The sequence below is a fragment of the Argiope bruennichi genome, chromosome 4 (genome assembly GCF_947563725.1).
Source record: "Argiope bruennichi chromosome 4, qqArgBrue1.1, whole genome shotgun sequence".
In the NCBI taxonomy this organism is placed as follows: domain Eukaryota; kingdom Metazoa; phylum Arthropoda; class Arachnida; order Araneae; family Araneidae; genus Argiope; species Argiope bruennichi.
Window position 1 is genome coordinate 112,200,285 of NC_079154.1, and position 18,902 is coordinate 112,219,186.

Genomic DNA, 18,902 nt, shown 5'->3' on the forward strand with positions numbered 1-18,902 from the left:
AGTTTGAGAAAAAATTAGAACAAGATGAATTTGAAATATATGACACAAGATCACATACAAGATTAATGTAAATAAATTAATGTAGATTAAAGTATATGAAACATGTTTATTAAATAATAGAGCTGTATCAAAATTAGGGTTAAATTATGAAACATCCTATTCTACAGAAACTACAGTGCAAATAAAAAAACTTGTCAAACCATGATGACAAAAATATATTTATATAGTTATAGTTAATTATATTTTCTTGTTTTCTCAAATGATTAAAGATTTTGAACAGATATGAGAAGTATGGATTCTATTACAATCTGCATTGACTTAATAATAATTATGAAATCAACGAAGCTTCATGTATGAAATATTATTGAACATTCAGTGGTTTATAGTTTATCGTAATCCTGAAGATATACAGCGTAACACCGAAAAATAACAAAGTAACGACAACAAAGATAATTTTTCCCTCTCTGTCTCTCACAACACACAAATAAAAAAACACACATCAATCTAGAAGAAAAGAATACAAAAGCTGCCAGCACACGCGATGTTAGAAGAATTCAGCTATTGGCAACTATTCAAAACATGACTAAGTTAAATGCAAAATGAACTGAGATTCAGAATTACCAATTACGATTCTACTCGTATTAATAGACCTTTCATGCTATGAAACAATGAAAATTCTTGGGTATGTTAAATAAAGATATATGAAACAGAACAATATTGAACAAGATTCAGTCAAAAAAATTCCTGAAATATTTTGTAAATAATAGGATTGATTCCAATATTCCTATGCAAATTGAATCATTTTAATTTCTTTTGCTCTCAATTCAATATTGTAGGAATAATTTAAGAAAAAGCATACGTTACTTAATTTTTTTTAATTTAGTGAAATAAGACAGAAAGTTTAGGAATAAAAGTTTTCTTTCATTTTAACTTTTAATAACTTTCTTTAAAAAATAACAAAAATATCGATACATGTAAATAGGATTTTAACAACATTATTATAGACAATTACAACACTATTATGACACAAAACCACATTAATATGAGATTGGCTCAGAGAATATTATCCAGATAGTATTTATATACATATATAACAAGTAATAAAAAGACTTCATTTAGGTTTTTAAATAAAACAGCTCTATCCTCCAATAAGCAATCCTGAAAGAATAAAAATGAAACATAAAAAAAATTATAAATGTTTGTAAAACATTAAATAAATAATAGCAGCAATACTTTAACTGAAGAATGCGAATCAACATAACTCCATTTGTGAGCAAACTTGTTCCAATAGGGTTGCAAATACACTTCAAATGAATCGGAATGTTTAACCATGGAAAACTGGTAAGGAAAATCCTTTACGAGATCAAGAAAATCCAAATGATTGGACTTTCAGTATTTCTCAATATCTAAGAAAATTCATCAAATAACAGATGCAATTGTGACTCCATTACAAAAATTTGGAATAACACTATGGAAAAAAAATTGTTATAATTTCAAATAATTCGGAATATTAAACTGGCACACCAACCTACATATATACCCATGGAAATTTTAAAAATTTTAGTACTAAAATATAATCTTTTAAACTCTTATAAACTAATTTTATCATTTTTTACGTACTTTCGCAAAAATCTTAGTCTCTTTATTTTTCCAAAATTAAAAAAAAATTAATTACAAAATTTAGCTTCCGATTTTAGCGGGTAAGTATTGTTAAGATGTGCTGCATTTACGCAACTGAAATTAGAACATGATTAGCACAATATTTTGAAGTAAAATACACGTTAATCGGCTTTTCTCTTATTTAACAGGCACTGAAGACGAGAAACTTTGAAAGAAAATATTTTAGTAAATATTCAATAAATTATCCCCAAAAAATCATCTCATTTTTTTTTTATTTAAAACGTTAAATAACATAAAATTCTTTTATTTTTATGTCCAATGAAGACAAATTATACATTATTGAAAATATAATAATATTCTCACTAATATATAATAATCCCTAACTATTCAAAAAATTATCCCCGAAATCATTTTTATTCATCGAATTATCATTAAATTTCTATTTTTTTTAAAAAAAGATTTAATAACGCAAAAAATTTGCTTGTGTTTATTTTGGATAAAAATAAATTACATATTATAGAGAATACAATAAAAATAAGTTTGGTCTTACAGTTTATAAAGTCTTAAAACTATAAATGGATTGGTATGCTTTTATATTAAAAAAAGTTTGAGAAAAGTTCGAAGCTTATGTTTCGCAAAATGGAAATTCTAGATTTTAGAAAATGAAAAATTCGAAATTCTGGCAATATAGAGACCACATTAGCCCTTAAAAATGGCAACATATTTCTAGATAAGCAACTTATGTATCTGGCTATTAACATTAATATAGCCTCGCTATAAATGAATTAGAACTGCTCATATTATAGAGAATTATGATTCAGAAAATGTTTAGATAGGAGATCCAAAAAAAATTAAAAGAAATAATTTCAAAAAAGCTTTAAAATTTTTCAGCAGTAAGCGAAAAGAATTCGAAATTACCTTTTCCAAGCATTCGTGCCGTGTGGTCGAGCTGAGATTTTGGCTCAATTCCCTAGGCATTGACAAAATCAATACTCCCGCGAGAAATGAGCAGAGACACGATACACAGAAGCAATTATTTCAATGCGATAAATCTGTCCGAACAGCAAAACACTAGTTTCGAATGCGGCGTTTTATGAATACAACATAAGAATATACCAGTAATGCATACAAAATAAAGATGACAAAATAGAACCTTTAAAACCACAAATTACAAATATATATTTTTTTTAAAAAAAATTAAGCAAAATGAATATAACTTCACAAAAAAAATTATCTACTCTAAATGGATAAATTTAGAAATTTCAGTAAAGTTCAGATTAAAATCCATAATCACTTTTCATGAATTCATACCTTAAAAATAACAACAAGGAAGAGAGATTTTTCCAGATACTTACACATTATGGAATCTTTTGGTTTTAATTTCATTATACGGTGGAATGAATAGAGTAAGCATATTGGAAAAGAACCTCTTTCTGTAGGCTGATATGGTCGAACATTTGATATAGATCTACAGTTTTGATGCCTTCACATGTCAAATTTCATTACTCCAGTTCGTTGCGTATTTGTAAAAGCGTATACACAGGCACAAAGTCAGACAAATAAATAGTCTTGCGATTGTTAAACAATATTTACTAAAAATTTAAAATTTTGATATCAGAATCGCATAATAAATTTTATTAATGGGTCAATAAATCATTAACTTATTTTTCATATACATACAGAAATAACTAAAATATGCTTTTCTTCCTGTTGTTTCTAATGGCACTTGTCATAGATAAGCCTGCTGACGAATTGAGCGATTTTAAGCCGAAAGAGCGTCTCTTGTTTTCAGTAGCGCCATCTAAGGCCAAGAGTACATCTTAGCTACTCACGCGTCACAAACCTTTTTACGAGGCGGACTTCATTCATTTATATCATTCACTCATCCACAAGTCGTAGTTCAAATATGAAACATAGAACGATCATTTCAGAACCAGTACTCCCAGTGGCATTACTCTCGACATGGAGAACTTTGTGACCACGACAGATTTATACGCGCGCCAGCCACCACACACACACGGAGAGTCTTCCGCCGGCAGGGTTCGAACTCACAACTCAAGGGATGCGAATCCAACGCTCTACCAACCAGGCTATCCCGACCTTCTTTTCTTCCTGGATATATACTCATTTAACTCTCAATGACGAATGTTTTTGGTGATTAGAATAGTTTCCTTCACATACTTCAATTAGCAAAAAAAAAAAAAAAATTACAAATCCAATTGGACTTGTACTTAAGTAAAAGAAATGCTCCTTAAGCAAATTCTATTGATACCAGATCACGACACAAAAGCGTCAACAAATGGGGGAAAAAATGTGCAAAATAAAATAGTTCTAAAATTAAAAAACGACGGGGAAAACGACATATAAGTCAACAAAATGAATTACCATTTTTATTTCCTTATTAGGCAAAATTTAATTTATCAAAGCTAAGTTAGTTTAAATAAATAGTCCAGTCCAGAAACAGCTAAAGAAAGAAAATTTTCAAAATCAGTTCAAAAATAGATCGTTTCTTAAATATGTCAAAACTGTTAACCCTTCTTCTCAGAAACAAATCAAACTTATCTTCAGATAAGATGTTTTGGAGATTTCTGTTGCAATCGATTGAAAGACAGGAAAGGTTCGTACAATAGTGTTCAGATTATTGAATTCATGATTTGGTTGTATGACTCATAGCGGTATAAAGAGATAACATGATGTAATTTGAAAGAGAATCAGCAGACGGAGTACAGTTAACGATGTATTGTATAAGAAGAAAAATCTTACACTTTCTTTACTTATTTAAAAACGCAGTTATTTTTTTAATTGTATAGGATTTTATAAACTCAAAAAAAGTTCAAAATCGAATCCCAGACGACAAATATCCATATTCAATTCCTTTTGTAAAGTAAAAATGTACATTTTGTTTTTAGAGACCTTTTTATCACACATTCTTAAACTATCAATGAAAATTCACAGTAAAGTATTTCATATACTCTGCATGATTTTTAAAGTCATCTGTTCTAAAGGCAATTTAATATCATTCGACTCTTTCAGATTTGTTACAGACAGGAACATATAAACAAGAAGAGACAGCAAACGTCTAAAAATACGACCTTTCTGTATTGTTTAAATACAGAGATAATAATTTTATATCTCAAAGAAATATCTGGTAAGACAATAAATATAAAATGGTATTGCAATCCTATGATTGCACTATAAAGGAACTAATATCAGCTGCTTGTTAGATCAAATAGTGGATTCGTTTAATTTCAGAAGCATGTATTAAAGTCGATTACTAATAGAAAAAATATATGTAAAAAAAAATTTCACGAATAAAATCTTGAGTATCTATTATTGCTTGAATCAAATGGCCCTACTAAATACATAAATTCTACGGAAAATTTAAATTAATGGAAAATATAAAAATGAAGTGAAATAAGATTGAACGTAAAATTCAACCATGAAAATTAGATCTTGTAATAAAAAAGCAAGCCCACTCTAATAATTTTTTAAGACGGGATTTCTTTTCTAAATACAATCATCTAATGCAGGCTGTATAGTAATATCAAATATAATGTGCACGCATATTTTTATTAATAACTCATGTCTCCTTCAAGTACCATCTACATTTTTGTTTCCTACAAAACCCAACTTAAAAGAAATCAGAATTCCTTCCCTGTTTAACAGAACACAGGAATAGCAACAGCTTTTTGTGAATTAAAAACAAAAATCTTCAGTTCCTCAAAATACCGACACTGTAATACCAATAATTTTTGTTCAATGAAGATTGCTGGTAAAGTCCAAACAAACAAATAATTATTATAAATGATGGGAAATAATAATCTATTTTTTCCTTCAGCTGGCGACCTTAGGCGGGAACAGCAGACGCCCATCCTGTGATTTGTTCCTGGTTGTTCGAGTCTCTGTTTCCTGTCACAGAAAACATCGCACCATGCCTCATGTAAGACACAGTGCCATGTTATTGCAGAACGTTGCTACTCAGAAAATCAGACCCCTTTCCAAAGATAAGGAAATCAGCGAAAACAAAAACAAGGTTTCCATCTATCAGATTTGAAGAAGGACGATTGATTTCCGATCAGTTACATGTCTCGATCAACATGTTTTTACAGACGAAATACGTTGAATCTGTCATTTGGCAGAAAGTTTTGACATTTAGGATTAAACAGAGCATATGGAAAAGTAAGATAAAACAAATGTGAAGTCGTTTGCGAAACTGAAAATACGGCAGGAAAAAAAAGGCATTCTGCAGCTAACGATAATTGTCAAATGAAGTTAACCAGTTGAAGAAATTTTGAAGGTGCAGCAAATATTATTCGACAAAAAGTATTTATATAAAGTATAACAAAAAGTATTTATTACAATAATAATCAGTACCGGAAATGTAAAAATATTCATAAAATTATTTTCCATTGAAAAACTGTAGCTACAATTTTTTCTCTAAGTCGAAAACCAGTATAAACACATATACAAAGAAATCATTGTGTATCACCATGGAGTCGTTACAGAAAATATATTTTAATAGTCCAATTTGAATAAAAGAAAGCTGTGAAGATAATATTACTTTAAATGGATATTTACCTCAAGGCAAGAGAAAAATACATTCCGAGTGAAACAAAAATCCGAAATTAATCATTGAAATATTCTATTCAAACAAGAAAATATTTATTTTTAAAACGTTTAAAAAAAGATTTAGATTCTAAATTTTAAAAAGTTTGATTACAATCTGCATGATTTTTTGGTATTAAATATTTTATATCTTTTTTAAAACATTATACTTGCTTACTTTTTAAAATAAATAACAATTTCGATTAATCACATCACATTTGTTTAATTATTAAAACAATTTTCTCTTATATTTGCAAAGTAAAAAAGAGGGATTGATATTTTTCATATTCAAAGTTTTAATTCGGTATACATGATTTCATCAAGAGATTTTATTGAAAAATTAAATAAACAATTTTAATTTTTATCTTATATCGTCAGTAAAAATTTCTTGAATTGGATTTGTGGGTTTTAATGGCGCAAGAGCCAATTCTGACCACACTGCGCAATAAAAATTTCTTGGCGAAGTTTACATTTAAAAGATCAATCTGTTTCGTTAAAGACGCATGAATTTAGTAAATATTAGCCAAACTCTGCTACGTAATCCATTTAAACTTCAGGGCTTTCCGGTGCTTAACGCGCAGCTCAGCTGCTTTAATGACGCAACATAACAAAGGGATGCAAATACGAACGACGTCATCGTACTCACCAATTGCTCACCCGGAATACTCTAGGATGAGTCAAATAACTAATCTGTTTCTAGAAAACAATTACACATGAGATGATCTTTACGTGCTTTAGCAACAGACGGCGCTTGAGAATATCATTAAATATATTTATCTCAGGCTAACCGGGTGAATTGAGAGCTTTGTCTCCTTTTCAAAATTTAACCTTTTTTCTATCTTATCTATCGCCGAAGACGCTAAGATTTTCCACTTTCCGAAATACAGCAAAATAATAGATATAATCTTTAACTAGAAAACCATTCAAATCAAAGTTTCATGTATATTAAATATTACTATATATTATTCATTTTGCAGTATTACACCACTTTTATGTCACCGTTTTCCCTTTCATTTACAAAACTTTTTGTTAGATCTCTTCGATTTCTTACAATCACAGTGTATTAAAATTCTTAAAATCACGTTTATGAAATTTTAAGCTCCCCGCATTTTACATTATGCTGAGGGATTCGAACGCGAAAAAAAAAAAAAAAAAAAAAAAAAACCGGAAAAAAAAATTAACATCACAACCAATCAGAAACAGTTTAAGAGAATCATGTTAGGGAGAGAAGAAAACAATTTCGGAAACTTTAACGAACTTGAAAAACAAATAGAGGATGACTGATTAATAAACACCACAACCTATCTCGATTTTTCAAAAGAAAAAAAAGGGAAAAGAAAGAGAGAGAGAAAACAGAATTTTTACAATATGCATTAGTGAAGCATTTACATTTCTCTTTTTCTGAGCAATTTTACCTTCAGTTATCCTCCCAACCACATTATTCCTCTGGTCCCTTGAAAAGTATAAAAGCGAAACAATATATAAATATGTATATCCTATTTTATTATTATTTGTTAAATTTTATAAAATTTATAAAATTAAAATGTTTTTAAAATTATACTTGATAAATTTTAAATTACAAACATTATAGGATCTTATATATAGTAGAATTATATCAGATAGTAGATTTAAGTTTTACAAAGTGAATAATAATAAGATGAATTAATTAAAAAATAACCAGCAGTACTTTACCTCTAAAGTCAGCAGTGTAAAAGATCTGAAACTGTGTCACAAATCCACTTTCTGCCTTCCTTATAATAATGAAAAAAAAGGCAGATGCAGCACAAAAGACGATGTATATAAGTCTCAGAATATACACAATGACTTAATTTTCTTTATACATAATGGAGACACGAAACACCAACATGTTTTTATGTGCCTACACCGTAATCTTGACGCTATAAAACAGAAGGGAAAAGAGAAGCGAAAAAACAGAAGACAATGTATAACATAAAAGTAAACGACGTATTAACTTCCACGAAACAAAGATCGAACGGCCAACTGCATTATGAAAGAGATATTTTGGGACAATGTACGTACGTCATAATGCCCAATTTACCCTTACAAGAAAAGGTCTCGGATTATATCTAGTCAGTAATATGACAAGCGATGTTGTTAGACAACTTGATTTTTCACTCATTTAAATGACCACAAGAATTGTAAACTGGTAATTACACAATCGGAATTGAATTCATCAAATGGAATCACATCGTCAGACTAAATGTTTTCCTATTCTTTTCTTAAAGAGTTTTCTAAAAAAAAATATTAAAATCGTTATGTATCTACATATTTACTTTACACTATCAAGTCGAGCTAAGTTTGTAAACTACATGTGATACAAGCATTAGAAAGAACGATACGCGCATTGATCGGTTAAGCTGTTTTTATAAAATAAAAACAAAGGCGAACCAAAATTTCAATTTACATGTTACATTGAAATGAAATAAATATAGAAATAATTAATAATTTTTAATAACAATGTTGATAATAATAAAAACATTTTTTTTCATCTCTACACAGATAAGAGCTGGTTCAAATAACGGAAAAGAATATTTTTAGAAAAATAAAAGAGTGCGTTTTCTAAATAAGAAAGATATGGCAATGAATGCATTACTTCATAGGTCATTAATCAGAAAATGTAAATACAGAATCGCTTAATGCAACCTACTAGTTACATAAAAAATGCAACTGTGCATACAATAAGTTACTTTGCGCCACGTCTATTTTCCTTCAATAGTAAGCTTAATGAAGTCCAAAATTAAACTGTCCAGTCATGAAAGTATCACAACATGGTTTGATTTCGATTTCACCACGCAACCGTAGAATGTCATTCATTCAAATGCTTACCTTATTTCAGAACAACACTAGTTGCGGATAGTAGGAACTCTTGAACAAGAATGGCCCACTACTAACACGAAAAATTCCCCACCACTGATGAAAACTAGTAATTGATATAGCTTTTGATTAACAAATATGCTAAACTTACATTTTTTTAACTTTCAGATTACTTCTTATCATCATAGAAATAGGCTAGACTGAGTGCCAGTACAAGAGTCCTCGTTATCTATTCATTTTAAAACAGCCTTTGTACAGCTAAATAGACAGTAATTAAAAAAAACGATGATGAAGCAAAGCAAAATGCAATCTTAATTGCTATATTATGTACAAATATCATTAGAGAGCAGCATGTGAATATCATTTACCAGCTGTACGATATACAGAATTTTAACAAAGTTTTAGGTTACAAATTAAAATAAATGCAACTTACCAAATATATGCAAATGAAAAAAAAAAATCTATAAAAGGATTAGAAATTTTCGTAGAAAGAAAATTAATCGCCCTCATCAGCTGACTGAATTAAAAATTACTAGTGCATTCTAAAGCAGATTTAAAAACTAAGAAGCCCCATGCAGAAATACCATATTAAAATGGGTGAAACAATTTAAAGAAATAGATTCTGCCATTAAATTAAGATTTAAATTGAATTTATAAATCTAAAGTAATTCTAAAAACTAAAAAAAATTTCTTTTCTTTTTTTAAAAAAAAAGGGAACAACAGGCATTTTATTATTTTTCTGCAGACCCTTTTCCACGTTACAAACGAAATCACCTATTTTGAATAGAAGAAGTTATTAGTGGACAATATGTTTCTCTTAAATAAAACAAATCTTACAATACGAAACGAAAAGATATATTTATAATTTTTCGCTTAAATAAATAAAAAAATTAACAAAAACGTTAGAGAGATAAGTTAATAATAAGTTTATATCTTATTCTACTTATTAATCTTGACTTATAATAAGGAGCATGCGAACATGTATGTGTGCCACAGTTTGATTTACAGTTACCAAACTTGGCATATACAAGTACATACTTTAGAATATGAATAGAATGGACAACTCGAAGCAGTTTTTTTTAAATTTTAATTAGAATCCGATTAATTAAAAATTAAGCGAAATTTTGGTGCTTTTAACTTTGGTTAACTTTTGAAAAATATTAATTCACAAAAATTATTTTTATATCTTAATGTTCCAAAAATTTTCTTTCTAATACTAATGTTTTAACCTAAAAATTAAGTTTCTATTATTTCTGAATTTTTAGAAAAATATTAGAACCACATTTCCCAATGATTTATTTCGTCCAAAATAAAAATAAAAATTTAAATGCACAACCATATTACGCATGTATGAGAAAGAAAGCACAACGCATTGCCATCACGTTGTGAAAAGCTTAAATTAAAAGATTCAGTTAATTCTTATAGCAAAGTAAATATAGAAAAGTGTCTATATGAAATGCAATAAATTTGAAATGTGACGGTTTTTAGAAAGATAAACGGAAGAAAACAATCTCTGTGAACAGCGTGTGTGTGTATGTGTATATATATATATATATATATATATATATATATATACAAAAGGTCTATTCTAATCGGCTCCCACCTAATTTATAAACAGTTAGTATTAGGTATGGTATAAAAATTATCTAAACGAAATTTAAAAAAAAAAAAAATACTATTTTATGTAATTTATCAGTAAATGTCCTGATGAATAACGAATGTTATATTTTTTAATACTGATTCTTGGTTCTATAAGTTACATTTAGTAAAATATTCTTGAGAAAACTAACATTTTAAATAAAACGATTATTTTCAATCTATCTATTCAATTAAAACTGAGTGAGTCATAAACATTTGAATACTTCTATCTTCTAAAAAAGTGCGATTTTAGACAACTCTATTGGTCCGTCTCAAAGAAGAAATGCCAATCAGCAGTCAGTTTCCAAATTTTGAATCTTAGAACAAAAACATATACTTTTAAAAAGAACGTGAATTTCGGAATATAATTGTCTCTTATTATTATTATTTTTCAAGATTACTGATGTGTTTTTAAATTTAAAATAATGAAGGGCCAATAAAGCTAAAGAAACAAGATTTATCCAATATTTATATTTTTTAATGTGTGAGGCGCATTTCTTATGTTAGTAATTTCAGAATTACTAAATCTTTTGAAAAGGAAATTAATAATGGCAACTTTTTAACAAATTATTTATATCAATGATACCTGTAAATTCATAAAAAATAAAAGTAGGATTTAAAATTTATTCAGACACAATTTCTCTTGTTAATTTAAATTGCATAATTAAGCAATTTTTTCATCTTATAAGAAATAAGGTAAAAAAAAAGCCGTAAATGCAAATCAATGAATTAAATTTAGCAAACGAAACACTAAAAAAATAGAGACTGATACACAGGAGGAACTAAGTAAATGATGATGGCTAGTGTTTTTTTGTAAGCCCTTCAACTGGAGCTTTACCGAAAATAACTATCAATAGAACATCGAATTAAGATTATTTGCTAGATTAAAAATGGCTATAAAAGTAAACAAGGGTCAACAACTGGGGTCAGACAGCCTCAATCAGCACTTAACCACCATCTCAGCTATCAGTGTATGATATAATATACCAAACAATTCATTATCTGAGAGATATAGATAAGGGTTTCATTGCAATTATTTTACTCACACAATGCTAGATGTGTTCTCCACTGAGTGAAAAAAAAAAAAAAGAAAGGAAGAGAACTTTTCAAAACAGAGAAAAACACTCAATTTCAGTTATTTTTATTTTTTAATAACCTTGTAACAAATAATGATCAGATGAAATCAATAATTCCTTGAAAAAATTTATCTGTACTTGAAAGGACAAAAAGTTACGAAACAGATGTCTTTTTGTAAAAGGTTCAATGATGAAACATTTTTAATCATCTACTGCAATTATCAAAAGCAACACATTTGAAGTGAATATAAAATGAAATCAAAACGTTTAGCATTGGTGTAAGTGTTCTCATCAGGTCAGAGAGAATTGAGAGTGTTTAAAATATCAATATTTCGATCTGTTCTAACTAGACTGATATAGTTACTCAGGCAAAAAAACGGTGATTAAATGATTTATTATGCTATAACGCCAAGAATGAAGATACAACAAATGCGGAAAAAAGTTTGTAGTCCCAAGAAAAATTTAAAAATAAATTATTGTGAGGTTTTAAAATGCAAATGAAAGCATTTTAAATTATTAATAATTCACCAAAATTAAGTAACAATAAAAAGTTAAAATATGAATTGCCCAAAGTTTACACAGTAATTCATGAAAAATAAAAAATGAATAAAATGACCTTCTTAATTTTCAATGAATTACTTCGTAATGCTAATAATTTCTGATAATAATAAAGGATAATGTGTTTCTGTGTGGAATTATTGACACTCTACAAGATAGACTGTTATACACAGAGAAACCAAATTTGGTACAGATATATTTTAAATGGCAAAAATATGCACCTCGGAATAATTTTTTAAAAATTTTATTAAAATTTTAATTAATAAGAAATTATGCAAAATTTTGACATTTTTCTATTAGAACCGCCAAAAATATTAAAAACACAAAAATAAGTTTCAGACTATTTTAAAATTCAGAACATTTTCTTAATAATACCAATTTAGTTGCTGCTTTTTTTTATTTTGATTAATTTTTAAAAAGGGGTTTGTCTTAAAATTGAAAAATGCATTCTCCTGTATTATCATAGTTTATCTGAGATAGTAAACAAAAAATAATTAAGAAATCTGAAAAACGCACTCGGGACAGGGGGGAGGGAAGGCTGAAGATCTGAAACCACAACCTTTGTGCAACTATCAAAATACCTGATTAAAACCTCGCGGCCATCAAGTCACGAAAAAAAATTTATAATTTAAATATTTTATCTTTATACACTTCATACAGATGGGCAAGTATCAAAATCAAATGCATGTCGTTCAATAGATGACTGGTAGATCCTCATAAATAAGAGAACATAACAGTAAAAGTTAAAATGTATTAGTAGACAAATAAAATAAAATCGTGAATTAATCATTTTTATACCTTTGAATACGAAATTTGTATATTAAATTAACAGATTATCTTTATCTTCTGCATTGCTTACTTCGGGAAAACTGTATAACACCAGATAATGTATTTTTCACCTTCAGAACGAAATCTTTTTAAAGACTCTTAAAAGTTTAAAATTTTAATTGCAAATATCTTCGCTAATTTTACAGACAATTCTATAAAACCTTTTCTTGTATTTTTATTATGGTGTAGCGTACATTTTCTTACCTGAACTTTCTGGTCGATATCGTTTATTTTTTACTTAATTTTATTACTTTTCTATTTCGCCGTTAAGAGCACCGTTAGTAAATTCAGCATAGCCACTTCACTAAAATTATACGTTATTTCCATGAGTATACGAGAAGCGGTTTTAAATTTAAAATGGCTTTACCGATAACCCTGTTAGTGTCATCGCAATCGTATTACAAATGCAAATTTGCCTGCCATCAAACGTATAATTTCACAGTGTCCTATGTCGCGCAGTGACTCCAACCTTTTTTTAATATATAGCATACTCAATGAATTCCAAAATTAAATTAATTCGATAATGTATGATGTGAACATGAATTGTTCTTATTAAAAATATTCAGGTCATAAAAAAAATCTCATCCCCACAAGGCCAAAATTTTCACTTAAGACAAAAGATATCCGTCGTCCTTCACACTGACCATAGTCAGTCATAGCCCCTTCTTCCTATCGGTCAATAAACAGAATCACAAAAAATAATTGAACAACGGAAATTTAATGATCAACGATTATTATACAAAGGAAATACCAATAAGTGTCACAGACCTGCTGGTTTTAACAATACAAGCTACAGTTCACTAATCCCAGAAACTTGCAGTGAAAGCCTATTATAATGTGGAAAGTCAAGGTTATTTCATTCTTTTGAAAAGGTTTTGCGACCCTCCAACATCTTTACTGAAATGACATAAAAGACATCACAGAGTTTAACATAAAAACATTATTTTTTTCTCTGTCTGTACACGCCTTGTTAGGAGACAAATGACAAACAAATAAAGTTTCCATTTTTCAAAATTTTGAGTCTTAATTGCTTAAAAATAAATACTACAGTATAAATACTGAATTTCTAAGGCATAAATTATGTTAAACATATGCCGACGCCGAGCATTTGAAAAAGTTTTACATATAATATTCTCGTTAAAAAGATTTCAATACATATTTCTGAATGTTTATTTCTTAATTATGTTGATATTATTTCTCATTTACATTTATAATGCATTTACTAATTTAAGTTAACTATTCATTGTAATTGGGAATGAAAAACTTTTGATGGAAATCAAAGTTTATAATATCAAACCACCTTCCAGAACATATTACGGGGGGGGGATGGTCGAAAGTTTGATGCATTTTAGTACAATATTCAAGAATAAGAAAATATTAAAATTTTGAAGATGGCTTATACAGAAGAAAAATTACGAATTTTCTGTTTTCTCTGAATTTTTTGAAAACCTACATAATGACCTGTCTGGAAAAATTTAATTTGCTGGAATAGGGTAGCGACGAAAGAAACAAAACAATTGCAAATTCTACTATAAATCCTATGTGACAATAGAAACTTGAAATTGCACAGTTGTGATTCATTTCTCAATGTTCATTTTCAGTTACTTTCTGTATACCAAAAAGAATTTCTTGTTATTGTTTTCCCCGCTTTCGTAATATGTACATGGCAGCTTACATATATTATATTCGGAGATATGTTGTTTCTTCTGTCGTTTACCGAGCCACGAAAGTGGCTCGATAAAGGCCCGAAATATTATAAGTTATCATCCCATACCAGTGCATGTCTAATTCATGTAAGAATCATTAAATATCCATAAATCGTCCTTTAACCTCACACTCCAGAATCACTCAAGTTACGAAACGTTTCTGGAAGTTCCTCATCAACTAATGAAACGATCACCGAAATGTATCTAAAAATAGCATTTATTTTCGTGAATATGCCTGTAAACTTTTGGCTGTTGCCAAAAAAAACAACTGTTTTGGCTGTTTACAAAAAAATTCTATTCGTACACTACATACACACGTGTACGAATAGAATTAAAATTAATAAATCGAGTATGTTTTTTTTTTTTTTTTTTTTTTGCTTTCAATTATTACAAGATTAATTTTCTCTAGGCATAAATTCAACAAAGAGTATAGATTCATCTAGGCAAGATTAAATAAACAGCACAAAATTAACAAAAAAAAATTGCTTTTGTTTTCATGAAAATTAAGATTCATCACATAAAGTTAAACCTTGTGTAAGTAATAAGCAACAAATAATCAATTGATTTTACCTATTTCGACCGTGAAAGTTCTGAATTATATTGGAATAAGTATGGAATTATTTCAAATAAATAACAAAATTTTAAAAATGAATCCGAAATTGTTAGCTTAGAAAAAAAAAAAAAAAACGCTGCTTAGTTGACGATAGACGCTAAAGATAGTTGCCTTCGAAATCCACAAATTCATTCAGCTAGAAAATTAAATTAACAACACAAAATGAGCAAAAATCAAAATATTTTTAAAGTTTTCTTTGCATTTTCCTCCCATAAAAATTACGAATTCAACAAATAAAATGAAATCTTATGTACGTAATAAGCAACACTAGATTTAATCTCCCATCGGAAAATTCTATTATAAAAATACATTTTAAATAAATAGATAATAATAATCCTATAATATGGAGTCGAGCTCATATGATTGGAAAGATAACAGAGCTAAAACAATTATTAAAAACCTTCAAACGTTAAGATGTTTATTCCACGTTGGAATTAAATGTCCTAGATGAAATGTAAAATGTTTCAACAAATTGATATTCCAATTACAAGCGCTAGAAGACTCATCAGATTTTCGTAGTTTTGATCGTAAAAATTCTGATTAATATAAGAGTAGGTAAAGAATTATTTTAAGTACGTAGCAAAACTTTTTTTAAAAAAAAGTTATTTGTTTCGTGTAACCAGATGCGGAAGATAGTTATCTTCATAAGTCACAATATAAATTATACATTCTACTACTTATAATTATCATTCACTGAATGTTCTTACAGTTGCATTTAATTTAATAATTCGCTTAGTTAATTAATTAATGGAGCTACAAAATATTATTAGAAATTCTCAGGTCAGAGCTAAAAACTACATTCAGCCAAATTATATTTTTAAAAAATCAAGGTTTCAGAAAAAAGATCTAAAGGAGAGCTGAAATAGGCTTAGCCCGTCGCCAGATTAATAACCGTTATGACTTGTCTATGAAAACTGATGCTCTTCTATTTCAAGACTATAATCTCACAAAAAATAGTTTTTGCATTATTTTTAAATTTAAAAAATTATCTTTTTAGTATCAATTTCATTTCCGTATATTTGTTTTCGTTAATTTCGACATTTTTCAAAGAATTTACTTTGGTTACAATATAAAAGAAAGTTGGGAAATTCTAACTCTTCCATCAAAACTAGAAATTAAAACTAAAAAATAACTTTGCCTTAGATTATTATTATTCCAAATATAAATAAAGAATCATCAAATGAATAAAAGCAACATAGAAAAAGAAATGTTTAAAGTAAAACATCGTAACGTAGAAATGCGTCGCCCAAATGTCGTCATAAACGTATAGCATTTATCCAAGAGGCACATAACAAAAGAAAATTCATCATAAGAAAAAATTTAAGAGTCGACACTTATAATCGCCTTTATACCAAAAATGAACTATAAAACGGAAGGGGAAAAAAACTACTTACCAATAAGACATCAACATTAACTATTTCTGATTTTTTTTAAAAAATTATATTTTTATACACATTAATTATGTCTTAATTACAAAACAGTTCTTTTATGATTTCTTATGTTTTCCTTGCACACAATTTATCTTGTTGATTCGCAGGTTAAAAAAAAACGAATTTGTTTTTTAATACATCTCTGATAAAAACTGAAAAAAAAAATTAAAACGCTTTATTAAGGTGTACGTACACACTAAAAGATTTTTTTTTTAATTTTAACTTTAAAAATCCAGTTTTTTTACAGTAGGTCATTAATATATATTTAAACTCATTTCAGTGAGAAAAAAACCATATTACACTAATTATTAATTAATTAAATAATATTTAATGAGCTAATTAGCCAATTTTTTTGAAACATGATATCTTAAATTCCCATTTGTACAGACACACAATTCTTGTTGAAAATCATGCCTAATATTAGTCTTCATGTTGTCTGCCTCAATCAAGTTATAAAAATATATAGTTTTTTCTAAACAATTTTTTTTATCAACGATGAATAGAAAAAGCGAGATTTTTTCTGTAATTTTAACTTTTAAATAGCTATTAAAAATTTATTTCTATAAATATAACTTTAATTGAGACACAAAACATCCGCTATTTCATACAGATTATTTTGATATATAAATAACTGTATTTGGTTCATTTATTGTTGAGTTATGACTGTTTGATTGAAGAAACATAGTGGAAAAATATCATTCTTCATAAAATGAGTTTAAAAACACGGTAACTAGAGTTTTTAATGAAAGTCCCTCAAGAAAAATAATTATAATTTGAGAAATATTTCGAATATTGACAATATCTTGGTATCGTTTGAAAGCTAAAGGATGAGAGAACATTTTTAAGCAATAAAAAATATTCGATATTTTGAACGATTTTCGAAGTTTTAAGTGTGTACATACACTTTAATTTATTTAAGAAATAGTAGAATATTCAAAAGAAACGTAGATGTAATCGAGTTTTTGCAATAAACAATAGCAACTCAGAAAAGCAAAGAAGAAGAAAAATGAAATTTTCATTATATTAGAAAAAACTCATTTATAACTTTAATCAGATAAACAGCTTTAAAATCAGAAGAAGAAAAATTTAATATATAATATAAATAAAAGTTAATTATAATATAAGTAAAAATTAAAAAGAAGAAAAAAACAATCGTCCTCCAGCTGCAGAAGTAAATACGTATGGCGACCGCAAACAATATCATCATTACATGCAGAGTAAATAATGGCTAACACAATTCAATGTTACATAAAACATCATCAAAGGGACAGCTGCGTCACGAATGACCAATTTTTAACTCGAATAACCTATTGCGTAGAACAAAAGCAATGATCTCGGTTGTTTTTTCAAACTTTCATTAGATGCGCAATATTTTTTTGAGTAAATATTCTGAACTGTATTAACTTCGATTTAAAGAAAACTATGCTTAAACGATAAATAATTTTTCTATTTAACGCAAAAAAGAAAATTACATTAAAAAAAGAAATATTAAATACATTTTATTATTTCTGAAATTTTTTATTAATTCCATTTAAAAAAATCTATGTAAACTATGTTCCTATATCAAGCACAGAATCATTCGTTAAAGAATTCGAAAGTTTTGATACTGTTAGCTATTTTGTGACTTTTTATTATTTAAATGCATTGCTTCGTTTTTAATGGAACATAAAAATAGTTTAGAAAAAGTATATTGTTATTCGATTTATTTAAAGTGTGTGCAACAAAAGAAAACTACATTTAAAAAACAAGAAATATTAAATACATTTTATTATTTCTGAAAATTTTTATTAATTCCATTTAAAAAAATCTATGTAAACTATGTTCCTATATCAAGCACAGAATCATTCGTTAAAGAATTCGAAAGTTTTGATACTGTTAGCTATTTTGTGACTTTTTATTATTTAAATGCATTGCTTCGTTTTTAATGGAACATAAAAATAGTTTAGAAAAAGTATATTGTTATTCGATTTATTTAAAGTGTGTGCAACAAAAG

At 27.7% G+C, this 18,902-nt stretch overlaps 1 protein-coding gene across 5 annotated transcripts in view; it reads right to left on the bottom strand.

The window, feature by feature from the left end:
• The window catches only part of LOC129965660 (rho-related BTB domain-containing protein 1-like), a 97,367-nt gene that overhangs the window by 54,146 nt on the left and 24,319 nt on the right, over positions 1–18,902 (bottom strand). The window contains exon 1 of one of the 5 annotated variants that reach the window (XM_056079753.1): positions 7,918–8,050. The exons of the other annotated variants lie outside the window; for them this stretch is intronic. The gene's annotated coding sequence lies outside the window, so the exon portion shown is untranslated. Of the gene's footprint in view, positions 1–7,917; positions 8,051–18,902 lie in introns of those variants that run through there. 5 annotated transcript variants of the gene reach the window in all.